At 44.0% G+C, this 24,861-nt stretch overlaps 15 non-coding genes and 1 pseudogene across 15 annotated transcripts; all 16 read right to left on the bottom strand.

Moving 5' to 3' along the window:
* Nucleotides 1–404: 404 nt before the first annotated feature.
* LOC147314099 (U2 spliceosomal RNA) lies at nucleotides 405–499 on the bottom strand (annotated as a pseudogene).
* A 1,083-nt stretch (nucleotides 500–1,582) lies between these two features.
* Nucleotides 1,583–1,695, bottom strand: LOC147314100 (U5 spliceosomal RNA). Its single transcript, XR_015124892.1, has one exon. It is a non-coding gene; the product is annotated as a U5 spliceosomal RNA (small nuclear RNA).
* Nucleotides 1,696–3,585: 1,890 nt separating this feature from the next.
* On the bottom strand, nucleotides 3,586–3,776 carry LOC147314101 (U2 spliceosomal RNA). Its single transcript, XR_015124905.1, has one exon. It is a non-coding gene; the product is annotated as a U2 spliceosomal RNA (small nuclear RNA).
* A 1,094-nt stretch (nucleotides 3,777–4,870) lies between these two features.
* On the bottom strand, nucleotides 4,871–4,983 carry LOC147314102 (U5 spliceosomal RNA). Its single transcript, XR_015124893.1, has one exon. It is a non-coding gene; the product is annotated as a U5 spliceosomal RNA (small nuclear RNA).
* A 1,886-nt stretch (nucleotides 4,984–6,869) lies between these two features.
* Nucleotides 6,870–7,060, bottom strand: LOC147314103 (U2 spliceosomal RNA). Its single transcript, XR_015124907.1, has one exon. It is a non-coding gene; the product is annotated as a U2 spliceosomal RNA (small nuclear RNA).
* Nucleotides 7,061–8,154: 1,094 nt separating this feature from the next.
* LOC147314104 (U5 spliceosomal RNA) lies at nucleotides 8,155–8,267 on the bottom strand. The gene has a single exon (XR_015124886.1). It is a non-coding gene; the product is annotated as a U5 spliceosomal RNA (small nuclear RNA).
* A 1,885-nt stretch (nucleotides 8,268–10,152) lies between these two features.
* Nucleotides 10,153–10,343, bottom strand: LOC147314105 (U2 spliceosomal RNA). Its single transcript, XR_015124910.1, has one exon. It is a non-coding gene; the product is annotated as a U2 spliceosomal RNA (small nuclear RNA).
* A 1,083-nt stretch (nucleotides 10,344–11,426) lies between these two features.
* LOC147314106 (U5 spliceosomal RNA) lies at nucleotides 11,427–11,539 on the bottom strand. Its single transcript, XR_015124894.1, has one exon. It is a non-coding gene; the product is annotated as a U5 spliceosomal RNA (small nuclear RNA).
* Nucleotides 11,540–13,423: 1,884 nt separating this feature from the next.
* Nucleotides 13,424–13,614, bottom strand: LOC147314107 (U2 spliceosomal RNA). Its single transcript, XR_015124908.1, has one exon. It is a non-coding gene; the product is annotated as a U2 spliceosomal RNA (small nuclear RNA).
* Nucleotides 13,615–14,708: 1,094 nt separating this feature from the next.
* On the bottom strand, nucleotides 14,709–14,821 carry LOC147314108 (U5 spliceosomal RNA). Its single transcript, XR_015124887.1, has one exon. It is a non-coding gene; the product is annotated as a U5 spliceosomal RNA (small nuclear RNA).
* A 1,884-nt stretch (nucleotides 14,822–16,705) lies between these two features.
* On the bottom strand, nucleotides 16,706–16,896 carry LOC147314109 (U2 spliceosomal RNA). Its single transcript, XR_015124912.1, has one exon. It is a non-coding gene; the product is annotated as a U2 spliceosomal RNA (small nuclear RNA).
* Nucleotides 16,897–17,979: 1,083 nt separating this feature from the next.
* On the bottom strand, nucleotides 17,980–18,092 carry LOC147314110 (U5 spliceosomal RNA). The gene has a single exon (XR_015124895.1). It is a non-coding gene; the product is annotated as a U5 spliceosomal RNA (small nuclear RNA).
* A 1,885-nt stretch (nucleotides 18,093–19,977) lies between these two features.
* LOC147314111 (U2 spliceosomal RNA) lies at nucleotides 19,978–20,168 on the bottom strand. Its single transcript, XR_015124909.1, has one exon. It is a non-coding gene; the product is annotated as a U2 spliceosomal RNA (small nuclear RNA).
* Nucleotides 20,169–21,262: 1,094 nt separating this feature from the next.
* Nucleotides 21,263–21,375, bottom strand: LOC147314112 (U5 spliceosomal RNA). Its single transcript, XR_015124896.1, has one exon. It is a non-coding gene; the product is annotated as a U5 spliceosomal RNA (small nuclear RNA).
* A 1,891-nt stretch (nucleotides 21,376–23,266) lies between these two features.
* LOC147314113 (U2 spliceosomal RNA) lies at nucleotides 23,267–23,457 on the bottom strand. The gene has a single exon (XR_015124913.1). It is a non-coding gene; the product is annotated as a U2 spliceosomal RNA (small nuclear RNA).
* A 1,094-nt stretch (nucleotides 23,458–24,551) lies between these two features.
* LOC147314114 (U5 spliceosomal RNA) lies at nucleotides 24,552–24,664 on the bottom strand. Its single transcript, XR_015124897.1, has one exon. It is a non-coding gene; the product is annotated as a U5 spliceosomal RNA (small nuclear RNA).
* Nucleotides 24,665–24,861: the final 197 nt, after the last annotated feature.

A 24,861-nucleotide genomic window follows, 5' to 3' on the forward strand; every position in this document is an offset into this window, starting at 1 on the left:
TGGTCTCACATTCTCGTACCTCATCCAAAACTCCTCTAGCAAAGCGCTTGAACAAAAACTTACGTCGAAACCTCTGTTGAAAGGCAGAGTCAGGATGCAGTTTAAGTCATTTGGCGAGAAGCCCAGCACCTGTTGAATCAGCTTCCTAGAAAAATCCAACCTGGACATCTTAGGTAGTTCTCCAACATTTTCAGCCAAGTTGAAACGCACACTGTGGTGCCTCCGCATGCTGGCATAAGCCGCCATGGCGGAGGCACCCAAAATCAGGCAGCGCCTGATACAATCAAACAACAACAAACAAAACACTGGAAAGTTTTCAATGTACAATAAATAATTTCTATAAGCGCCACCTACCTTCCAGCTGCAGAAAATACCCAAGGTTTCACCGCCCGGACACCCAAAGGAGAGGATCGCAGTCCTAGCCTAAGACCGAGAATCAAGTGCGAACTGATAAGAACAGCTACTACACTTGATCTTAGCCAAAAGGCCGAGAAGCGATGGCCTCCCGCAGGTTCCTGGCTGAGCCGCCTTCTCGGGACACTTCTCGCTTGTGACGGTGCGCTCTTTCACTTGGCTCACAGGGAGGGAGCCGCTTCAAATCTCCGCCCACCTACAGTACCTCAGAGGCCTGCGGAGCTTCCTGGAACTGTGCGTGTAGCTGAGATATACTGAGTGTGAACATTCTCAAAACTGTATTGTATATAGTTGATTTATTTTTTATTGTGTAAATTTAATTTATGTAAAACTAAGGTTCCACGTGTCACTGTTGAAGTGGGGCATTAATCAGTGTGACGCCACTTGTAAACATGGGGTTTCCCAGCCAGAGCTGCATGGACTCCACACTGGTGAGGCACACTTTCTGTAGCTCCTCTCCCTGTACTAAATTATACATTTAAATTTGGTGTATTTTTCTTTGCTAACTATTAGTTCTCATGGCTAAAAGCTCCCAAAGTGTTTTTGATTGCTTTGAACGAGAAAAATAGTAATTGGAACTGCGTTTTATCTGTTACACCATCCGTTTATGTGGTCCTTACTTGTGCTAAACAGGGATGAGGAGAGGCCTGCTGTTGCTGTGTGACACTGATTTTGCTGCTGCACTTTGTCTTCTAGGTATGTGTAAATGTATAGGTTATGTTTTATGTGTATAATGAGTTCATCACCTGAGGCTGCACACTGCATAGTATTTTCAGCCATGTTGAGAAAAGTTAAAGTTGTTTGAATATGTATTGTGTAATTGATCCATCTTAGTGGGGATTTAAATATTACAAGTTATTATTAGTGGCTTCATATTTGTCTCTGTTTTACCCCACTATAACATTTGACTTTAAAGTGGCTGTTGGGAGAATCGTTGTTTTGATAGATTGTATTTTCTTTTATATATTGTAAGCAGAGCTGCATGGACTCCACACTGGGATGAGGAGAGGCCTGCTGTTGCTGTGTGACACTGATTTTGCTGCTGCACTTTGTCTTTTAGAAATAAATCCAGTTTCCAGCCAGTCTGTCGTCACAACGCAGTCAACCATTTGAAATCTGCTACACGCGCTTTCTTCTATTTCTTCTTTTGAACAACGAGGAGAGGGGCCAGCCAGACGGCAGACCCTGCCAAAAATAGGTGCAACTCCTTAGCCTCACTCTCCACGGAAGTCTTTAGTAAAAGGCGAAAGACTTGTACGTTTTGAAGAGAAGCCAGAGTGTGTGTTTCTTTGGCCTCGCAGGAAGCCGCAGTGACTCCTCGTCCCGGCTTCCGGCGTCACGGTAGGCCCTGTTTGCTTGGCTGAAGGGGCAGATCTCAGGCCCCGCCTGCTCTGCTCCAGAGTTCCACTTTGACAGGAAAGGGGTGACTGGAGAGGAGCACATATGTTACTGTAATACATCACATCCAATTTCAAAGGGATGTATTGGACATCCCTCCCACCTTTTGATATTGTCTGATACATAGTTGTTCTTTTACATATTCATACCCCCCCCCCCCCCCCCCCCATATTAATTTAAAAATTCCCCGTGTTAGCACCTTCCTATGAGTCTGTGGCATTGGAAAGACATATGCCAAATGGAGTAGGGCAGGTAAGATGTCAGCTTTTACGGCCAAAACTTTGCCAGTTATAGTGAGCTTTCTTTTTGACCACATCCCCAATTTCTTTAAGATCTTCGCTATCTTCAAATCCCAGTTGTAATTTGCTGGATTTCCAAAATCAATGCCCAGGACCTGCATGGACCCTTCACACAAAGAAAGCCCGCAAAGCGTCTGTCTCCTACCTGCCCATCGTCCCAAAAATGTATATTTTGATTTCTCCTCATTGACCTTTGACCCCGCAGCGCTCTCAAAGGTCTGTATTGTTCGTATCATCTCCCTCACACTTCCATCATCTTCCAAGTAAAGAACTGTGTCGTCAGCGTACTGGGAGATCTTCAACACCTCCCCCCTGGCAAGGGCACTCCTCTAATTTTCTCGTTTCCTCTTATTGCACATGCTAAAGGTTCTACATATATAACATAGAGTAGGGCGGACAGGGGGCAACCCTGCCGTAGCCCTCTCGTTTGTTGTACTTCCTCTGTTAAGTGTCCATTTATCTTTATCTTGCAGATTATGTCAGTATACATCATACTTATCCAATTCAAAAATTTACCTCCTATATCAAAATTTCTCATCACCCTCCATAAGAAATCATGATTGACCCTATCAAAAGCTTTTTCCTGATCAAGTGTTACGCATATTGTTGTCAAGTTCCTCTCTTCGATGTATGTAAGCACATCTCTATGTAATTGTAAGTTCCAACCAATCTGCCTGCCCTTTACCCCGCATGTCTGGTCTGCATTAATAATAGCAGGCAAGACTCGGGCCAGGCGTCTTGCTAGAGTTCGACTCAAAATTTTGTAGTCCACGCAGACCATTGAAAGAGGCCTATAATTTGAAAGCACAGCAGGTGAGCCTTTCTTATGTAGAAAACTTATCACACCCGTCCTCATACTCTTTGGCATTCTACCCGTTTCACACATTTCTTCAAATACCTCCAACAAGTGGTCTCCGATGAGATCCCAAAAGGTGATGTAAAACTCCTTTGTGAGTCCATCTATCCCAGGTACCTTGTTATTCTTCATTGTCTTTATCGCCTCGTATAGTTCGTGGTTTGTTATGCTCCTTTCCAAAAGCTTCCTTGCGTCCTCTGGTAACCTCTCTTTCAGAAAACCTAAAACCATTTCTTGAGCCCCTCTATCTACTTCTTCCACACCAAACAATGAACTGTAGTACTCCTCTACCATCTTCAAAATATTATCCCGTCCAGTAACCGATTTCCCTTCCCTTTTTCCTCTTTCTTTTTCATTTGAGCAAAAAAATAGGCCGAGCACTTCTCCTGTTGCATATACTCCTCCTGCATAAATTTAAACATTCTTGTTTTTGCCCTCTCCTGAAACAAAACCTCCTGTTCCTTTAATAATATATTCAGTTCCTCGCTATCTTCCCAGTTTTTTTCCTTATTTCTCTGAGCTTCTATCCCTGCACTTTCGCCGCTTGCGGCTGCTTTCTGGCTCTTGGTTTGGCCGACCTTACTTTGTTTGGCTTTCTTGCTTTTGCACAAAGTCAGCAAAGGGGGCACCGTTCCCGGAGGCGCTGCAATACCGGGTCGATGCGTGGAGCGAACGGAGCGAGCCCCTTATTCGGCTCCCTGTTCTAAAAATGCGTTTAATACGTTGCCCCCAAATCGGGGGCGTATCAGATATTAAACTGATAAGAACAGCTACTACACTTGATCTTAGCCAAAAGGCCGAGAAGCGATGGCTTCCCGCAGGTTCCTGGCTGAGCCGCCTTCTCGGGACACTTCTCGCTTGTGACGGTGCGCTCTTTCACTTGGCTCACAGGGAGGGAGCCGCTTCAAATCTCCGCCCACCTACAGTACCTCAGAGGCCTGCGGAGCTTCCTGGAACTGTGCGTGTAGCTGAGATATACTGAGTGTGAACATTCTCAAAACTGTATTGTATATAGTTGATTTATTTTTTATTGTGTAAATTTAATTTATGTAAAACTAAGGTTCCACGTGTCACTGTTGAAGTGGGGCATTAATCAGTGTGACGCCACTTGTAAACATGTTGCGTGTGTGGGGTTTCCCAGCCAGAGCTGCATGGACTCCACACTGGTGAGGCACACTTTCTGTAGCTCCTCTCCCTGTACTAAATTATACATTTAAATTTGGTGTATTTTTCTTTGCTAACTATTAGTTCTCATGGCTAAAAGCTCCCAAAGTGTTTTTGATTGCTTTGAACGAGAAAAATAGTAATTGGAACTGCGTTTTATCTGTTACACCATCCGTTTATGTGGTCCTTACTTGTGCTAAACAGGGATGAGGAGAGGCCTGCTGTTGCTGTGTGACACTGATTTTGCTGCTGCACTTTGTCTTCTAGGTATGTGTAAATGTATAGGTTATGTTTTATGTGTATAATGAGTTCATCACCTGAGGCTGCACACTGCATAGTATTTTCAGCCATGTTGAGAAAAGTTAAAGTTGTTTGAATATGTATTGTGTAATTGATCCATCTTAGTGGGGATTTAAATATTACAAGTTATTATTAGTGGCTTCATATTTGTCTCTGTTTTACCCCACTATAACATTTGACTTTAAAGTGGCTGTTGGGAGAATCGTTGTTTTGATAGATTGTATTTTCTTTTATATATTGTAAGCAGAGCTGCATGGACTCCACACTGGGATGAGGAGAGGCCTGCTGTTGCTGTGTGACACTGATTTTGCTGCTGCACTTTGTCTTTTAGAAATAAATCCAGTTTCCAGCCAGTCTGTCGTCACAACGCAGTCAACCATTTGAAATCTGCTACACGCGCTTTCTTCTATTTCTTCTTTTGAACAACGAGGAGAGGGGCCAGCCAGACGGCAGACCCTGCCAAAAATAGGTGCAACTCCTTAGCCTCACTCTCCACGGAAGTCTTTAGTAAAAGGCGAAAGACTTGTACGTTTTGAAGAGAAGCCAGAGTGTGTGTTTCTTTGGCCTCGCAGGAAGCCGCAGTGACTCCTCGTCCCGGCTTCCGGCGTCACGGTAGGCCCTGTTTGCTTGGCTGAAGGGGCAGATCTCAGGCCCCGCCTGCTCTGCTCCAGAGTTCCACTTTGACAGGAAAGGGGTGACTGGAGAGGAGCACATATGTTACTGTAATACATCACATCCAATTTCAAAGGGATGTATTGGACATCCCTCCCACCTTTTGATATTGTCTGATACATAGTTGTTCTTTTACATATTCATACCCCCCCCCCCCCCCCATATTAATTTAAAAATTCCCCGTGTTAGCACCTTCCTATGAGTCTGTGGCATTGGAAAGACATATGCCAAATGGAGTAGGGCAGGTAAGATGTCAGCTTTTACGGCCAAAACTTTGCCAGTTATAGTGAGCTTTCTTTTTGACCACATCCCCAATTTCTTTAAGATCTTCGCTATCTTCAAATCCCAGTTGTAATTTGCTGGATTTCCAAAATCAATGCCCAGGACCTGCATGGACCCTTCACACAAAGAAAGCCCGCAAAGCGTCTGTCTCCTACCTGCCCATCGTCCCAAAAATGTATATTTTGATTTCTCCTCATTGACCTTTGACCCCGCAGCGCTCTCAAAGGTCTGTATTGTTCGTATCATCTCCCTCACACTTCCATCATCTTCCAAGTAAAGAACTGTGTCGTCAGCGTACTGGGAGATCTTCAACACCTCCCCCCTGGCAAGGGCACTCCTCTAATTTTCTCGTTTCCTCTTATTGCACATGCTAAAGGTTCTACATATATAACATAGAGTAGGGCGGACAGGGGTCAACCCTGCCGTAGCCCTCTCGTTTGTTGTACTTCCTCTGTTAAGTGTCCATTTATCTTTATCTTGCAGATTATGTCAGTATACATCATACTTATCCAATTCAAAAATTTACCTCCTATATCAAAATTTCTCATCACCCTCCATAAGAAATCATGATTGACCCTATCAAAAGCTTTTTCCTGATCAAGTGTTACGCATATTGTTGTCAAGTTCCTCTCTTCGATGTATGTAAGCACATCTCTATGTAATTGTAAGTTCCAACCAATCTGCCTGCCCTTTACCCCGCATGTCTGGTCTGCATTAATAATAGCAGGCAAGACTCGGGCCAGGCGTCTTGCTAGAGTTCGACTCAAAATTTTGTAGTCCACGCAGACCATTGAAAGAGGCCTATAATTTGAAAGCACAGCAGGTGAGCCTTTCTTATGTAGAAAACTTATCACACCCGTCCTCATACTCTTTGGCATTCTACCCGTTTCACACATTTCTTCAAATACCTCCAACAAGTGGTCTCCGATGAGATCCCAAAAGGTGATGTAAAACTCCTTTGTGAGTCCATCTATCCCAGGTACCTTGTTATTCTTCATTGTCTTTATCGCCTCGTATAGTTCGTGGTTTGTTATGCTCCTTTCCAAAAGCTTCCTTGCGTCCTCTGGTAACCTCTCTTTCAGAAAACCTAAAACCATTTCTTGAGCCCCTCTATCTACTTCTTCCACACCAAACAATGAACTGTAGTACTCCTCTACCATCTTCAAAATATTATCCCGTCCAGTAACCGATTTCCCTTCCCTTTTTCCTCTTTCTTTTTCATTTGAGCAAAAAAATAGGCCGAGCACTTCTCCTGTTGCATATACTCCTCCTGCATAAATTTAAACATTCTTGTTTTTGCCCTCTCCTGAAACAAAACCTCCTGTTCCTTTAATAATATATTCAGTTCCTCGCTATCTTCCCAGTTTTTTTCCTTATTTCTCTGAGCTTCTATCCCTGCACTTTCGCCGCTTGCGGCTGCTTTCTGGCTCTTGGTTTGGCCGACCTTACTTTGTTTGGCTTTCTTGCTTTTGCACAAAGTCAGCAAAGGGGGCACCGTTCCCGGAGGCGCTGCAATACCGGGTCGATGCGTGGAGCGAACGGAGCGAGCCCCTTATTCGGCTCCCTGTTCTAAAAATGCGTTTAATACGTTGCCCCCAAATCGGGGGCGTATCAGATATTAAACTGATAAGAACAGCTACTACACTTGATCTTAGCCAAAAGGCCGAGAAGCGATGGCCTCCCGCAGGTTCCTGGCTGAGCCGCCTTCTCGGGACACTTCTCGCTTGTGACGGTGCGCTCTTTCACTTGGCTCACAGGGAGGGAGCCGCTTCAAATCTCCGCCCACCTACAGTACCTCAGAGGCCTGCGGAGCTTCCTGGAACTGTGCGTGTAGCTGAGATATACTGAGTGTGAACATTCTCAAAACTGTATTGTATATAGTTGATTTATTTTTTATTGTGTAAATTTAATTTATGTAAAACTAAGGTTCCACGTGTCACTGTTGAAGTGGGGCATTAATCAGTGTGACGCCACTTGTAAACATGTTGCGTGTGTGGGGTTTCCCAGCCAGAGCTGCATGGACTCCACACTGGTGAGGCACACTTTCTGTAGCTCCACTCCCTGTACTAAATTATACATTTAAATTTGGTGTATTTTTCTTTGCTAACTATTAGTTCTCATGGCTAAAAGCTCCCAAAGTGTTTTTGATTGCTTTGAACGAGAAAAATAGTAATTGGAACTGCGTTTTATCTGTTACACCATCCGTTTATGTGGTCCTTACTTGTGCTAAACAGGGATGAGGAGAGGCCTGCTGTTGCTGTGTGACACTGATTTTGCTGCTGCACTTTGTCTTCTAGGTATGTGTAAATGTATAGGTTATGTTTTATGTGTATAATGAGTTCATCACCTGAGGCTGCACACTGCATAGTATTTTCAGCCATGTTGAGAAAAGTTAAAGTTGTTTGAATATGTATTGTGTAATTGATCCATCTTAGTGGGGATTTAAATATTACAAGTTATTATTAGTGGCTTCATATTTGTCTCTGTTTTACCCCACTATAACATTTGACTTTAAAGTGGCTGTTGGGAGAATCGTTGTTTTGATAGATTGTATTTTCTTTTATATATTGTAAGCAGAGCTGCATGGACTCCACACTGGGATGAGGAGAGGCCTGCTGTTGCTGTGTGACACTGATTTTGCTGCTGCACTTTGTCTTTTAGAAATAAATCCAGTTTCCAGCCAGTCTGTCGTCACAACGCAGTCAACCATTTGAAATCTGCTACACGCGCTTTCTTCTATTTCTTCTTTTGAACAACGAGGAGAGGGGCCAGCCAGACGGCAGACCCTGCCAAAAATAGGTACAACTCCTTAGCCTCACTCTCCACGGAAGTCTTTAGTAAAAGGCGAAAGACTTGTACGTTTTGAAGAGAAGCCAGAGTGTGTGTTTCTTTGGCCTCGCAGGAAGCCGCAGTGACTCCTCGTCCCGGCTTCCGGCGTCACGGTAGGCCCTGTTTGCTTGGCTGAAGGGGCAGATCTCAGGCCCCGCCTGCTCTGCTCCAGAGTTCCACTTTGACAGGAAAGGGGTGACTGGAGAGGAGCACATATGTTACTGTAATACATCACATCCAATTTCAAAGGGATGTATTGGACATCCCTCCCACCTTTTGATATTGTCTGATACATAGTTGTTCTTTTACATATTCATACCCCCCCCCCCCCCCATATTAATTTAAAAATTCCCCGTGTTAGCACCTTCCTATGAGTCTGTGGCATTGGAAAGACATATGCCAAATGGAGTAGGGCAGGTAAGATGTCAGCTTTTACGGCCAAAACTTTGCCAGTTATAGTGAGCTTTCTTTTTGACCACATCCCCAATTTCTTTAAGATCTTCGCTATCTTCAAATCCCAGTTGTAATTTGCTGGATTTCCAAAATCAATGCCCAGGACCTGCATGGACCCTTCACACAAAGAAAGCCCGCAAAGCGTCTGTCTCCTACCTGCCCATCGTCCCAAAAATGTATATTTTGATTTCTCCTCATTGACCTTTGACCCCGCAGCGCTCTCAAAGGTCTGTATTGTTCGTATCATCTCCCTCACACTTCCATCATCTTCCAAGTAAAGAACTGTGTCGTCAGCGTACTGGGAGATCTTCAACACCTCCCCCCTGGCAAGGGCACTCCTCTAATTTTCTCGTTTCCTCTTATTGCACATGCTAAAGGTTCTACATATATAACATAGAGTAGGGCGGACAGGGGTCAACCCTGCCGTAGCCCTCTCGTTTGTTGTACTTCCTCTGTTAAGTGTCCATTTATCTTTATCTTGCAGATTATGTCAGTATACATCATACTTATCCAATTCAAAAATTTACCTCCTATATCAAAATTTCTCATCACCCTCCATAAGAAATCATGATTGACCCTATCAAAAGCTTTTTCCTGATCAAGTGTTACGCATATTGTTGTCAAGTTCCTCTCTTCGATGTATGTAAGCACATCTCTATGTAATTGTAAGTTCCAACCAATCTGCCTGCCCTTTACCCCGCATGTCTGGTCTGCATTAATAATAGCAGGCAAGACTCGGGCCAGGCGTCTTGCTAGAGTTCGACTCAAAATTTTGTAGTCCACGCAGACCATTGAAAGAGGCCTATAATTTGAAAGCACAGCAGGTGAGCCTTTCTTATGTAGAAAACTTATCACACCCGTCCTCATACTCTTTGGCATTCTACCCGTTTCACACATTTCTTCAAATACCTCCAACAAGTGGTCTCCGATGAGATCCCAAAAGGTGATGTAAAACTCCTTTGTGAGTCCATCTATCCCAGGTACCTTGTTATTCTTCATTGTCTTTATCGCCTCGTATAGTTCGTGGTTTGTTATGCTCCTTTCCAAAAGCTTCCTTGCGTCCTCTGGTAACCTCTCTTTCAGAAAACCTAAAACCATTTCTTGAGCCCCTCTATCTACTTCTTCCACACCAAACAATGAACTGTAGTACTCCTCTACCATCTTCAAAATATTATCCCGTCCAGTAACCGATTTCCCTTCCCTTTTTCCTCTTTCTTTTTCATTTGAGCAAAAAAATAGGCCGAGCACTTCTCCTGTTGCATATACTCCTCCTGCATAAATTTAAACATTCTTGTTTTTGCCCTCTCCTGAAACAAAACCTCCTGTTCCTTTAATAATATATTCAGTTCCTCGCTATCTTCCCAGTTTTTTTCCTTATTTCTCTGAGCTTCTATCCCTGCACTTTCGCCGCTTGCGGCTGCTTTCTGGCTCTTGGTTTGGCCGACCTTACTTTGTTTGGCTTTCTTGCTTTTGCACAAAGTCAGCAAAGGGGGCACCGTTCCCGGAGGCGCTGCAATACCGGGTCAATGCGTGGAGCGAACGGAGCGAGCCCCTTATTCGGCTCCCTGTTCTAAAAATGCGTTTAATACGTTGCCCCCAAATCGGGGGCGTATCAGATATTAAACTGATAAGAACAGCTACTACACTTGATCTTAGCCAAAAGGCCGAGAAGCGATGGCCTCCCGCAGGTTCCTGGCTGAGCCGCCTTCTCGGGACACTTCTCGCTTGTGACGGTGCGCTCTTTCACTTGGCTCACAGGGAGGGAGCCGCTTCAAATCTCCGCCCACCTACAGTACCTCAGAGGCCTGCGGAGCTTCCTGGAACTGTGCGTGTAGCTGAGATATACTGAGTGTGAACATTCTCAAAACTGTATTGTATATAGTTGATTTCTTTTTTATTGTGTAAATTTAATTTATGTAAAACTAAGGTTCCACGTGTCACTGTTGAAGTGGGGCATTAATCAGTGTGACGCCACTTGTAAACATGGGGTTTCCCAGCCAGAGCTGCATGGACTCCACACTGGTGAGGCACACTTTCTGTAGCTCCTCTCCCTGTACTAAATTATACATTTAAATTTGGTGTATTTTTCTTTGCTAAGTATTAGTTCTCATGGCTAAAAGCTCCCAAAGTGTTTTTGATTGCTTTGAATGAGAAAAATAGTAATTGGAACTGCGTTTTATCTGTTACACCATCCGTTTATGTGGTCCTTACTTGTGCTAAACAGGGATGAGGAGAGGCCTGCTGTTGCTGTGTGACACTGATTTTGCTGCTGCACTTTGTCTTCTAGGTATGTGTAAATGTATAGGTTATGTTTTATGTGTATAATGAGTTCATCACCTGAGGCTGCACACTGCATAGTATTTTCAGCCATGTTGAGAAAAGTTAAAGTTGTTTGAATATGTATTGTGTAATTGATCCATCTTAGTGGGGATTTAAATATTACAAGTTATTATTAGTGGCTTCATATTTGTCTCTGTTTTACCCCACTATAACATTTGACTTTAAAGTGGCTGTTGGGAGAATCGTTGTTTTGATAGATTGTATTTTCTTTTATATATTGTAAGCAGAGCTGCATGGACTCCACACTGGGATGAGGAGAGGCCTGCTGTTGCTGTGTGACACTGATTTTGCTGCTGCACTTTGTCTTTTAGAAATAAATCCAGTTTCCAGCCAGTCTGTCGTCACAACGCAGTCAACCATTTGAAATCTGCTACACGCGCTTTCTTCTATTTCTTCTTTTGAACAACGAGGAGAGGGGCCAGCCAGACGGCAGACCCTGCCAAAAATAGGTGCAACTCCTTAGCCTCACTCTCCACGGAAGTCTTTAGTAAAAGGCGAAAGACTTGTACGTTTTGAAGAGAAGCCAGAGTGTGTGTTTCTTTGGCCTCGCAGGAAGCCGCAGTGACTCCTCGTCCCGGCTTCCGGCGTCACGGTAGGCCCTGTTTGCTTGGCTGAAGGGGCAGATCTCAGGCCCCGCCTGCTCTGCTCCAGAGTTCCACTTTGACAGGAAAGGGGTGACTGGAGAGGAGCACATATGTTACTGTAATACATCACATCCAATTTCAAAGGGATGTATTGGACATCCCTCCCACCTTTTGATATTGTCTGATACATAGTTGTTCTTTTACATATTCATACCCCCCCCCCCCCCATATTAATTTAAAAATTCCCCGTGTTAGCACCTTCCTATGAGTCTGTGGCATTGGAAAGACATATGCCAAATGGAGTAGGGCAGGTAAGATGTCAGCTTTTACGGCCAAAACTTTGCCAGTTATAGTGAGCTTTCTTTTTGACCACATCCCCAATTTCTTTAAGATCTTCGCTATCTTCAAATCCCAGTTGTAATTTGCTGGATTTCCAAAATCAATGCCCAGGACCTGCATGGACCCTTCACACAAAGAAAGCCCGCAAAGCGTCTGTCTCCTACCTGCCCATCGTCCCAAAAATGTATATTTTGATTTCTCCTCATTGACCTTTGACCCCGCAGCGCTCTCAAAGGTCTGTATTGTTCGTATCATCTCCCTCACACTTCCATCATCTTCCAAGTAAAGAACTGTGTCGTCAGCGTACTGGGAGATCTTCAACACCTCCCCCCTGGCAAGGGCACTCCTCTAATTTTCTCGTTTCCTCTTATTGCACATGCTAAAGGTTCTACATATATAACATAGAGTAGGGCGGACAGGGGGCAACCCTGCCGTAGCCCTCTCGTTTGTTGTACTTCCTCTGTTAAGTGTCCATTTATCTTTATCTTGCAGATTATGTCAGTATACATCATACTTATCCAATTCAAAAATTTACCTCCTATATCAAAATTTCTCATCACCCTCCATAAGAAATCATGATTGACCCTATCAAAAGCTTTTTCCTGATCAAGTGTTACGCATATTGTTGTCAAGTTCCTCTCTTCGATGTATGTAAGCACATCTCTATGTAATTGTAAGTTCCAACCAATCTGCCTGCCCTTTACCCCGCATGTCTGGTCTGCATTAATAATAGCAGGCAAGACTCGGGCCAGGCGTCTTGCTAGAGTTCGACTCAAAATTTTGTAGTCCACGCAGACCATTGAAAGAGGCCTATAATTTGAAAGCACAGCAGGTGAGCCTTTCTTATGTAGAAAACTTATCACACCCGTCCTCATACTCTTTGGCATTCTACCCGTTTCACACATTTCTTCAAATACCTCCAACAAGTGGTCTCCGATGAGATCCCAAAAGGTGATGTAAAACTCCTTTGTGAGTCCATCTATCCCAGGTACCTTGTTATTCTTCATTGTCTTTATCGCCTCGTATAGTTCGTGGTTTGTTATGCTCCTTTCCAAAAGCTTCCTTGCGTCCTCTGGTAACCTCTCTTTCAGAAAACCTAAAACCATTTCTTGAGCCCCTCTATCTACTTCTTCCACACCAAACAATGAACTGTAGTACTCCTCTACCATCTTCAAAATATTATCCCGTCCAGTAACCGATTTCCCTTCCCTTTTTCCTCTTTCTTTTTCATTTGAGCAAAAAAATAGGCCGAGCACTTCTCCTGTTGCATATACTCCTCCTGCATAAATTTAAACATTCTTGTTTTTGCCCTCTCCTGAAACAAAACCTCCTGTTCCTTTAATAATATATTCAGTTCCTCGCTATCTTCCCAGTTTTTTTCCTTATTTCTCTGAGCTTCTATCCCTGCACTTTCGCCGCTTGCGGCTGCTTTCTGGCTCTTGGTTTGGCCGACCTTACTTTGTTTGGCTTTCTTGCTTTTGCACAAAGTCAGCAAAGGGGGCACCGTTCCCGGAGGCGCTGCAATACCGGGTCGATGCGTGGAGCGAACGGAGCGAGCCCCTTATTCGGCTCCCTGTTCTAAAAATGCGTTTAATACGTTGCCCCCAAATCGGGGGCGTATCAGATATTAAACTGATAAGAACAGCTACTACACTTGATCTTAGCCAAAAGGCCGAGAAGCGATGGCTTCCCGCAGGTTCCTGGCTGAGCCGCCTTCTCGGGACACTTCTCGCTTGTGACGGTGCGCTCTTTCACTTGGCTCACAGGGAGGGAGCCGCTTCAAATCTCCGCCCACCTACAGTACCTCAGAGGCCTGCGGAGCTTCCTGGAACTGTGCGTGTAGCTGAGATATACTGAGTGTGAACATTCTCAAAACTGTATTGTATATAGTTGATTTATTTTTTATTGTGTAAATTTAATTTATGTAAAACTAAGGTTCCACGTGTCACTGTTGAAGTGGGGCATTAATCAGTGTGACGCCACTTGTAAACATGTTGCGTGTGTGGGGTTTCCCAGCCAGAGCTGCATGGACTCCACACTGGTGAGGCACACTTTCTGTAGCTCCTCTCCCTGTACTAAATTATACATTTAAATTTGGTGTATTTTTCTTTGCTAACTATTAGTTCTCATGGCTAAAAGCTCCCAAAGTGTTTTTGATTGCTTTGAACGAGAAAAATAGTAATTGGAACTGCGTTTTATCTGTTACACCATCCGTTTATGTGGTCCTTACTTGTGCTAAACAGGGATGAGGAGAGGCCTGCTGTTGCTGTGTGACACTGATTTTGCTGCTGCACTTTGTCTTCTAGGTATGTGTAAATGTATAGGTTATGTTTTATGTGTATAATGAGTTCATCACCTGAGGCTGCACACTGCATAGTATTTTCAGCCATGTTGAGAAAAGTTAAAGTTGTTTGAATATGTATTGTGTAATTGATCCATCTTAGTGGGGATTTAAATATTACAAGTTATTATTAGTGGCTTCATATTTGTCTCTGTTTTACCCCACTATAACATTTGACTTTAAAGTGGCTGTTGGGAGAATCGTTGTTTTGATAGATTGTATTTTCTTTTATATATTGTAAGCAGAGCTGCATGGACTCCACACTGGGATGAGGAGAGGCCTGCTGTTGCTGTGTGACACTGATTTTGCTGCTGCACTTTGTCTTTTAGAAATAAATCCAGTTTCCAGCCAGTCTGTCGTCACAACGCAGTCAACCATTTGAAATCTGCTACACGCGCTTTCTTCTATTTCTTCTTTTGAACAACGAGGAGAGGGGCCAGCCAGACGGCAGACCCTGCCAAAAATAGGTACAACTCCTTAGCCTCACTCTCCACGGAAGTCTTTAGTAAAAGGCGAAAGACTTGTACGTTTTGAAGAGAAGCCAGAGTGTGTGTTTCTTTGGCCTCGCAGGAAGCCGCAGTGACTCCTCGTCCCGGCTTCCGGCGTCACGGTAGGCCCTGTTTGCTTGGCTGAAGGGGCAGATCTCAGGCCCCGCCTGCTCTGCTCCAGAGTTCCACTTTGACAGGAAAGGGGTGACTGGAGAGGAGCACATATGTTACTGTAATACATCACATCCAATTTCAAAGGGATGTATTGGACATCCCTCCCACCTTTTGATATTGTCTGATACATAGTTGTTCTTTTACATATTCATACCCCCCCCCCCCCCATATTAATTTAAAAATTCCCCGTGTTAGCACCTTCCTATGAGTCTGTGGCATTGGAAAGACATATGCCAAATGGAGTAGGGCAGGTAAGATGTCAGCTTTTACGGCCAAAACTTTGCCAGTTATAGTGAGCTTTCTTTTTGACCACATCCCCAATTTCTTTAAGATCTTCGCTATCTTCAAATCCCAGTTGTAATTTGCTGGATTTCCAAAATCAATGCCCAGGACCTGCATGGACCCTTCACACAAAGAAAGCCCGCAAAGCGTCTGTCTCCTACCTGCCCATCGTCCCAAAAATGTATATTTTGATTTCTCCTCATTGACCTTTGACCCCGCAGCGCTCTCAAAGGTCTGTATTGTTCGTATCATCTCCCTCACACTTCCATCATCTTCCAAGTAAAGAACTGTGTCGTCAGCGTACTGGGAGATCTTCAACACCTCCCCCCTGGCAAGGGCACTCCTCTAATTTTCTCGTTTCCTCTTATTGCACATGCTAAAGGTTCTACATATATAACATAGAGTAGGGCGGACAGGGGTCAACCCTGCCGTAGCCCTCTCGTTTGTTGTACTTCCTCTGTTAAGTGTCCATTTATCTTTATCTTGCAGATTATGTCAGTATACATCATACTTATCCAATTCAAAAATTTACCTCCTATATCAAAATTTCTCATCACCCTCCATAAGAAATCATGATTGACCCTATCAAAAGCTTTTTCCTGATCAAGTGTTACGCATATTGTTGTCAAGTTCCTCTCTTCGATGTATGTAAGCACATCTCTATGTAATTGTAAGTTCCAACCAATCTGCCTGCCCTTTACCCCGCATGTCTGGTCTGCATTAATAATAGCAGGCAAGACTCGGGCCAGGCGTCTTGCTAGAGTTCGACTCAAAATTTTGTAGTCCACGCAGACCATTGAAAGAGGCCTATAATTTGAAAGCACAGCAGGTGAGCCTTTCTTATGTAGAAAACTTATCACACCCGTCCTCATACTCTTTGGCATTCTACCCGTTTCACACATTTCTTCAAATACCTCCAACAAGTGGTCTCCGATGAGATCCCAAAAGGTGATGTAAAACTCCTTTGTGAGTCCATCTATCCCAGGTACCTTGTTATTCTTCATTGTCTTTATCGCCTCGTATAGTTCGTGGTTTGTTATGCTCCTTTCCAAAAGCTTCCTTGCGTCCTCTGGTAACCTCTCTTTCAGAAAACCTAAAACCATTTCTTGAGCCCCTCTATCTACTTCTTCCACACCAAACAATGAACTGTAGTACTCCTCTACCATCTTCAAAATATTATCCCGTCCAGTAACCGATTTCCCTTCCCTTTTTCCTCTTTCTTTTTCATTTGAGCAAAAAAATAGGCCGAGCACTTCTCCTGTTGCATATACTCCTCCTGCATAAATTTAAACATTCTTGTTTTTGCCCTCTCCTGAAACAAAACCTCCTGTTCCTTTAATAATATATTCAGTTCCTCGCTATCTTCCCAGTTTTTTTCCTTATTTCTCTGAGCTTCTATCCCTGCACTTTCGCCGCTTGCGGCTGCTTTCTGGCTCTTGGTTTGGCCGACCTTACTTTGTTTGGCTTTCTTGCTTTTGCACAAAGTCAGCAAAGGGGGCACCGTTCCCGGAGGCGCTGCAATACCGGGTCAATGCGTGGAGCGAACGGAGCGAGCCCCTTATTCGGCTCCCTGTTCTAAAAATGCGTTTAATACGTTGCCCCCAAATCGGGGGCGTATCAGATATTAAACTGATAAGAACAGCTACTACACTTGATCTTAGCCAAAAGGCCGAGAAGCGATGGCCTCCCGCAGGTTCCTGGCTGAGCCGCCTTCTCGGGACACTTCTCGCTTGTGACGGTGCGCTCTTTCACTTGGCTCACAGGGAGGGAGCCGCTTCAAATCTCCGCCCACCTACAGTACCTCAGAGGCCTGCGGAGCTTCCTGGAACTGTGCGTGTAGCTGAGATATACTGAGTGTGAACATTCTCAAAACTGTATTGTATATAGTTGATTTCTTTTTTATTGTGTAAATTTAATTTATGTAAAACTAAGGTTCCACGTGTCACTGTTGAAGTGGGGCATTAATCAGTGTGACGCCACTTGTAAACATGGGGTTTCCCAGCCAGAGCTGCATGGACTCCACACTGGTGAGGCACACTTTCTGTAGCTCCTCTCCCTGTACTAAATTATACATTTAAATTTGGTGTATTTTTCTTTGCTAAGTATTAGTTCTCATGGCTAAAAGCTCCCAAAGTGTTTTTGATTGCTTTGAATGAGAAAAATAGTAATTGGAACTGCGTTTTATCTGTTACACCATCCGTTTATGTGGTCCTTACTTGTGCTAAACAGGGATGAGGAGAGGCCTGCTGTTGCTGTGTGACACTGATTTTGCTGCTGCACTTTGTCTTCTAGGTATGTGTAAATGTATAGGTTATGTTTTATGTGTATAATGAGTTCATCACCTGAGGCTGCACACTGCATAGTATTTTCAGCCATGTTGAGAAAAGTTAAAGTTGTTTGAATATGTATTGTGTAATTGATCCATCTTAGTGGGGATTTAAATATTACAAGTTATTATTAGTGGCTTCATATTTGTCTCTGTTTTACCCCACTATAACATTTGACTTTAAAGTGGCTGTTGGGAGAATCGTTGTTTTGATAGATTGTATTTTCTTTTATATATTGTAAGCAGAGCTGCATGGACTCCACACTGGGATGAGGAGAGGCCTGCTGTTGCTGTGTGACACTGATTTTGCTGCTGCACTTTGTCTTTTAGAAATAAATCCAGTTTCCAGCCAGTCTGTCGTCACAACGCAGTCAACCATTTGAAATCTGCTACACGCGCTTTCTTCTATTTCTTCTTTTGAACAACGAGGAGAGGGGCCAGCCAGACGGCAGACCCTGCCAAAAATAGGTGCAACTCCTTAGCCTCACTCTCCACGGAAGTCTTTAGTAAAAGGCGAAAGACTTGTACGTTTTGAAGAGAAGCCAGAGTGTGTGTTTCTTTGGCCTCGCAGGAAGCCGCAGTGACTCCTCGTCCCGGCTTCCGGCGTCACGGTAGGCCCTGTTTGCTTGGCTGAAGGGGCAGATCTCAGGCCCCGCCTGCTCTGCTCCAGAGTTCCACTTTGACAGGAAAGGGGTGACTGGAGAGGAGCACATATGTTACTGTAATACATCACATCCAATTTCAAAGGGATGTATTGGACATCCCTCCCACCTTTTGATATTGTCTGATACATAGTTGTTCTTTTACATATTCATACCCCCCCCCCCCCCCATATTAATTTAAAAATTCCCCGTGTTAGCACCTTCCTATGAGTCTGTGGCATTGGAAAGACATATGCCAAATGGAGTAGGGCAGGTAAGATGTCAGCTTTTACGGCCAAAACTTTGCCAGTTATAGTGAGCTTTCTTTTTGACCACATCCCCAATTTCTTTAAGATCTTCGCTATCTTCAAATCCCAGTTGTAATTTGCTGGATTTCCAAAATCAATGCCCAGGACCTGCATGGACCCTTCACACAAAGAAAGCCCGCAAAGCGTCTGTCTCCTACCTGCCCATCGTCCCAAAAATGTATATTTTGATTTCTCCTCATTGACCTTTGACCCCGCAGCGCTCTCAAAGGTCTGTATTGTTCGTATCATCTCCCTCACACTTCCATCATCTTCCAAGTAAAGAACTGTGTCGTCAGCGTACTGGGAGATCTTCAACACCTCCCCCCTGGCAAGGGCACTCCTCTAATTTTCTCGTTTCCTCTTATTGCACATGCTAAAGGTTCTACATATATAACATAGAGTAGGGCGGACAGGGGGCAACCCTGCCGTAGCCCTCTCGTTTGTTGTACTTCCTCTGTTAAGTGTCCATTTATCTTTATCTTGCAGATTATGTCAGTATACATCATACTTATCCAATTCAAAAATTTACCTCCTATATCAAAATTTCTCATCACCCTCCATAAGAAATCATGATTGACCCTATCAAAAGCTTTTTCCTGATCAAGTGTTACGCATATTGTTGTCAAGTTCCTCTCTTCGATGTATGTAAGCACATCTCTATGTAATTGTAAGTTCCAACCAATCTGCCTGCCCTTTACCCCGCATGTCTGGTCTGCATTAATAATAGCAGGCAAGACTCGGGCCAGGCGTCTTGCTAGAGTTCGACTCAAAATTTTGTAGTCCACGCAGACCATTGAAAGAGGCCTATAATTTGAAAGCACAGCAGGTGAGCCTTTCTTATGTAGAAAACTTATCACACCCGTCCTCATACTCTTTGGCATTCTACCCGTTTCACACATTTCTTCAAATACCTCCAACAAGTGGTCTCCGATGAGATCCCAAAAGGTGATGTAAAACTCCTTTGTGAGTCCATCTATCCCAGGTACCTTGTTATTCTTCATTGTCTTTATCGCCTCGTATAGTTCGTGGTTTGTTATGCTCCTTTCCAAAAGCTTCCTTGCGTCCTCTGGTAACCTCTCTTTCAGAAAACCTAAAACCATTTCTTGAGCCCCTCTATCTACTTCTTCCACACCAAACAATGAACTGTAGTACTCCTCTACCATCTTCAAAATATTATCCCGTCCAGTAACCGATTTCCCTTCCCTTTTTCCTCTTTCTTTTTCATTTGAGCAAAAAAATAGGCCGAGCACTTCTCCTGTTGCATATACTCCTCCTGCATAAATTTAAACATTCTTGTTTTTGCCCTCTCCTGAAACAAAACCTCCTGTTCCTTTAATAATATATTCAGTTCCTCGCTATCTTCCCAGTTTTTTTCCTTATTTCTCTGAGCTTCTATCCCTGCACTTTCGCCGCTTGCGGCTGCTTTCTGGCTCTTGGTTTGGCCGACCTTACTTTGTTTGGCTTTCTTGCTTTTGCACAAAGTCAGCAAAGGGGGCACCGTTCCCGGAGGCGCTGCAATACCGGGTCGATGCGTGGAGCGAACGGAGCGAGCCCCTTATTCGGCTCCCTGTTCTAAAAATGCGTTTAATACGTTGCCCCCAAATCGGGGGCGTATCAGATATTAAACTGATAAGAACAGCTACTACACTTGATCTTAGCCAAAAGGCCGAGAAGCGATGGCCTCCCGCAGGTTCCTGGCTGAGCCGCCTTCTCGGGACACTTCTCGCTTGTGACGGTGCGCTCTTTCACTTGGCTCACAGGGAGGGAGCCGCTTCAAATCTCCGCCCACCTACAGTACCTCAGAGGCCTGCGGAGCTTCCTGGAACTGTGCGTGTAGCTGAGATATACTGAGTGTGAACATTCTCAAAACTGTATTGTATATAGTTGATTTCTTTTTTATTGTGTAAATTTAATTTATGTAAAACTAAGGTTCCACGTGTCACTGTTGAAGTGGGGCATTAATCAGTGTGACGCCACTTGTAAACATGTTGCGTGTGTGGGGTTTCCCAGCCAGAGCTGCATGGACTCCACACTGGTGAGGCACACTTTCTGTAGCTCCTCTCCCTGTACTAAATTATACATTTAAATTTGGTGTATTTTTCTTTGCTAACTATTAGTTCTCATGGCTAAAAGCTCCCAAAGTGTTTTTGATTGCTTTGAACGAGAAAAATAGTAATTGGAACTGCGTTTTATCTGTTACACCATCCGTTTATGTGGTCCTTACTTGTGCTAAACAGGGATGAGGAGAGGCCTGCTGTTGCTGTGTGACACTGATTTTGCTGCTGCACTTTGTCTTCTAGGTATGTGTAAATGTATAGGTTATGTTTTATGTGTATAATGAGTTCATCACCTGAGGCTGCACACTGCATAGTATTTTCAGCCATGTTGAGAAAAGTTAAAGTTGTTTGAATATGTATTGTGTAATTGATCCATCTTAGTGGGGATTTAAATATTACAAGTTATTATTAGTGGCTTCATATTTGTCTCTGTTTTACCCCACTATAACATTTGACTTTAAAGTGGCTGTTGGGAGAATCGTTGTTTTGATAGATTGTATTTTCTTTTATATATTGTAAGCAGAGCTGCATGGACTCCACACTGGGATGAGGAGAGGCCTGCTGTTGCTGTGTGACACTGATTTTGCTGCTGCACTTTGTCTTTTAGAAATAAATCCAGTTTCCAGCCAGTCTGTCGTCACAACGCAGTCAACCATTTGAAATCTGCTACACGCGCTTTCTTCTATTTCTTCTTTTGAACAACGAGGAGAGGGGCCAGCCAGACGGCAGACCCTGCCAAAAATAGGTGCAACTCCTTAGCCTCACTCTCCACGGAAGTCTTTAGTAAAAGGCGAAAGACTTGTACGTTTTGAAGAGAAGCCAGAGTGTGTGTTTCTTTGGCCTCGCAGGAAGCCGCAGTGACTCCTCGTCCCGGCTTCCGGCGTCACGGTAGGCCCTGTTTGCTTGGCTGAAGGGGCAGATCTCAGGCCCCGCCTGCTCTGCTCCAGAGTTCCACTTTGACAGGAAAGGGGTGACTGGAGAGGAGCACATATGTTACTGTAATACATCACATCCAATTTCAAAGGGATGTATTGGACATCCCTCCCACCTTTTGATATTGTCTGATACATAGTTGTTCTTTTACATATTCATACCCCCCCCCCCCCCCCCCCCCATATTAATTTAAAAATTCCCCGTGTTAGCACCTTCCTATGAGTCTGTGGCATTGGAAAGACATATGCCAAATGGAGTAGGGCAGGTAAGATGTCAGCTTTTACGGCCAAAACTTTGCCAGTTATAGTGAGCTTTCTTTTTGACCACATCCCCAATTTCTTTAAGATCTTCGCTATCTTCAAATCCCAGTTGTAATTTGCTGGATTTCCAAAATCAATGCCCAGGACCTGCATGGACCCTTCACACAAAGAAAGCCCGCAAAGCGTCTGTCTCCTACCTGCCCATCGTCCCAAAAATGTATATTTTGATTTCTCCTCATTGACCTTTGACCCCGCAGCGCTCTCAAAGGTCTGTATTGTTCGTATCATCTCCCTCACACTTCCATCATCTTCCAAGTAAAGAACTGTGTCGTCAGCGTACTGGGAGATCTTCAACACCTCCCCCCTGGCAAGGGCACTCCTCTAATTTTCTCGTTTCCTCTTATTGCACATGCTAAAGGTTCTACATATATAACATAGAGTAGGGCGGACAGGGGTCAACCCTGCCGTAGCCCTCTCGTTTGTTGTACTTCCTCTGTTAAGTGTCCATTTATCTTTATCTTGCAGATTATGTCAGTATACATCATACTTATCCAATTCAAAAATTTACCTCCTATATCAAAATTTCTCATCACCCTCCATAAGAAATCATGATTGACCCTATCAAAAGCTTTTTCCTGATCAAGTGTTACGCATATTGTTGTCAAGTTCCTCTCTTCGATGTATGTAAGCACATCTCTATGTAATTGTAAGTTCCAACCAATCTGCCTGCCCTTTACCCCGCATGTCTGGTCTGCATTAATAATAGCAGGCAAGACTCGGGCCAGGCGTCTTGCTAGAGTTCGACTCAAAATTTTGTAGTCCACGCAGACCATTGAAAGAGGCCTATAATTTGAAAGCACAGCAGGTGAGCCTTTCTTATGTAGAAAACTTATCACACCCGTCCTCATACTCTTTGGCATTCTACCCGTTTCACACATTTCTTCAAATACCTCCAACAAGTGGTCTCCGATGAGATCCCAAAAGGTGATGTAAAACTCCTTTGTGAGTCCATCTATCCCAGGTACCTTGTTATTCTTCATTGTCTTTATCGCCTCGTATAGTTCGTGGTTTGTTATGCTCCTTTCCAAAAGCTTCCTTGCGTCCTCTGGTAACCTCTCTTTCAGAAAACCTAAAACCATTTCTTGAGCCCCTCTATCTACTTCTTCCACACCAAACAATGAACTGTAGTACTCCTCTACCATCTTCAAAATATTATCCCGTCCAGTAACCGATTTCCCTTCCCTTTTTCCTCTTTCTTTTTCATTTGAGCAAAAAAATAGGCCGAGCACTTCTCCTGTTGCATATACTCCTCCTGCATAAATTTAAACATTCTTGTTTTTGCCCTCTCCTGAAACAAAACCTCCTGTTCCTTTAATAATATATTCAGTTCCTCGCTATCTTCCCAGTTTTTTTCCTTATTTCTCTGAGCTTCTATCCCTGCACTTTCGCCGCTTGCGGCTGCTTTCTGGCTCTTGGTTTGGCCGACCTTACTTTGTTTGGCTTTCTTGCTTTTGCACAAAGTCAGCAAAGGGGGCACCGTTCCCGGAGGCGCTGCAATACCGGGTCAATGCGTGGAGCGAACGGAGCGAGCCCCTTATTCGGCTCCCTGTTCTAAAAATGCGTTTAATACGTTGCCCCCAAATCGGGGGCGTATCAGATATTAAACTGATAAGAACAGCTACTACACTTGATCTTAGCCAAAAGGCCGAGAAGCGATGGCCTCCCGCAGGTTCCTGGCTGAGCCGCCTTCTCGGGACACTTCTCGCTTGTGACGGTGCGCTCTTTCACTTGGCTCACAGGGAGGGAGCCGCTTCAAATCTCCGCCCACCTACAGTACCTCAGAGGCCTGCGGAGCTTCCTGGAACTGTGCGTGTAGCTGAGATATACTGAGTGTGAACATTCTCAAAACTGTATTGTATATAGTTGATTTATTTTTTATTGTGTAAATTTAATTTATGTAAAACTAAGGTTCCACGTGTCACTGTTGAAGTGGGGCATTAATCAGTGTGACGCCACTTGTAAACATGTTGCGTGTGTGGGGTTTCCCAGCCAGAGCTGCATGGACTCCACACTGGTGAGGCACACTTTCTGTAGCTCCTCTCCCTGTACTAAATTATACATTTAAATTTGGTGTATTTTTCTTTGCTAACTATTAGTTCTCATGGCTAAAAGCTCCCAAAGTGTTTTTGATTGCTTTGAACGAGAAAAATAGTAATTGGAACTGCGTTTTATCTGTTACACCATCCGTTTATGTGGTCCTTACTTGTGCTAAACAGGGATGAGGAGAGGCCTGCTGTTGCTGTGTGACACTGATTTTGCTGCTGCACTTTGTCTTCTAGGTATGTGTAAATGTATAGGTTATGTTTTATGTGTATAATGAGTTCATCACCTGAGGCTGCACACTGCATAGTATTTTCAGCCATGTTGAGAAAAGTTAAAGTTGTTTGAATATGTATTGTGTAATTGATCCATCTTAGTGGGGATTTAAATATTACAAGTTATTATTAGTGGCTTCATATTTGTCTCTGTTTTACCCCACTATAACATTTGACTTTAAAGTGGCTGTTGGGAGAATCGTTGTTTTGATAGATTGTATTTTCTTTTATATATTGTAAGCAGAGCTGCATGGACTCCACACTGGGATGAGGAGAGGCCTGCTGTTGCTGTGTGACACTGATTTTGCTGCTGCACTTTGTCTTTTAGAAATAAATCCAGTTTCCAGCCAGTCTGTCATCACAACGCAGTCAACCATTTGAAATCTGCTACACGCGCTTTCTTCTATTTCTTCTTTTGAACAACGAGGAGAGGGGCCAGCCAGACGGCAGACCCTGCCAAAAATAGGTGCAACTCCTTAGCCTCACTCTCCACGGAAGTCTTTAGTAAAAGGCGAAAGACTTGTACGTTTTGAAGAGAAGCCAGAGTGTGTGTTTCTTTGGCCTCGCAGGAAGCCGCAGTGACTCCTCGTCCCGGCTTCCGGCGTCACGGTAGGCCCTGTTTGCTTGGCTGAAGGGGCAGATCTCAGGCCCCGCCTGCTCTGCTCCAGAGTTCCACTTTGACAGGAAAGGGGTGACTGGAGAGGAGCACATATGTTACTGTAATACATCACATCCAATTTCAAAGG

The sequence above is a fragment of the Aulonocara sp. 'chitande type north' Nkhata Bay genome, linkage group LG14, assembly GCF_057382095.1.
Source record: "Aulonocara sp. 'chitande type north' Nkhata Bay isolate Kocher_YH1m ecotype deep benthic linkage group LG14, A_spYH_male_GT1.1, whole genome shotgun sequence".
NCBI classification, from domain to species: Eukaryota; Metazoa; Chordata; class Actinopteri; order Cichliformes; family Cichlidae; genus Aulonocara; species Aulonocara sp. 'chitande type north' Nkhata Bay.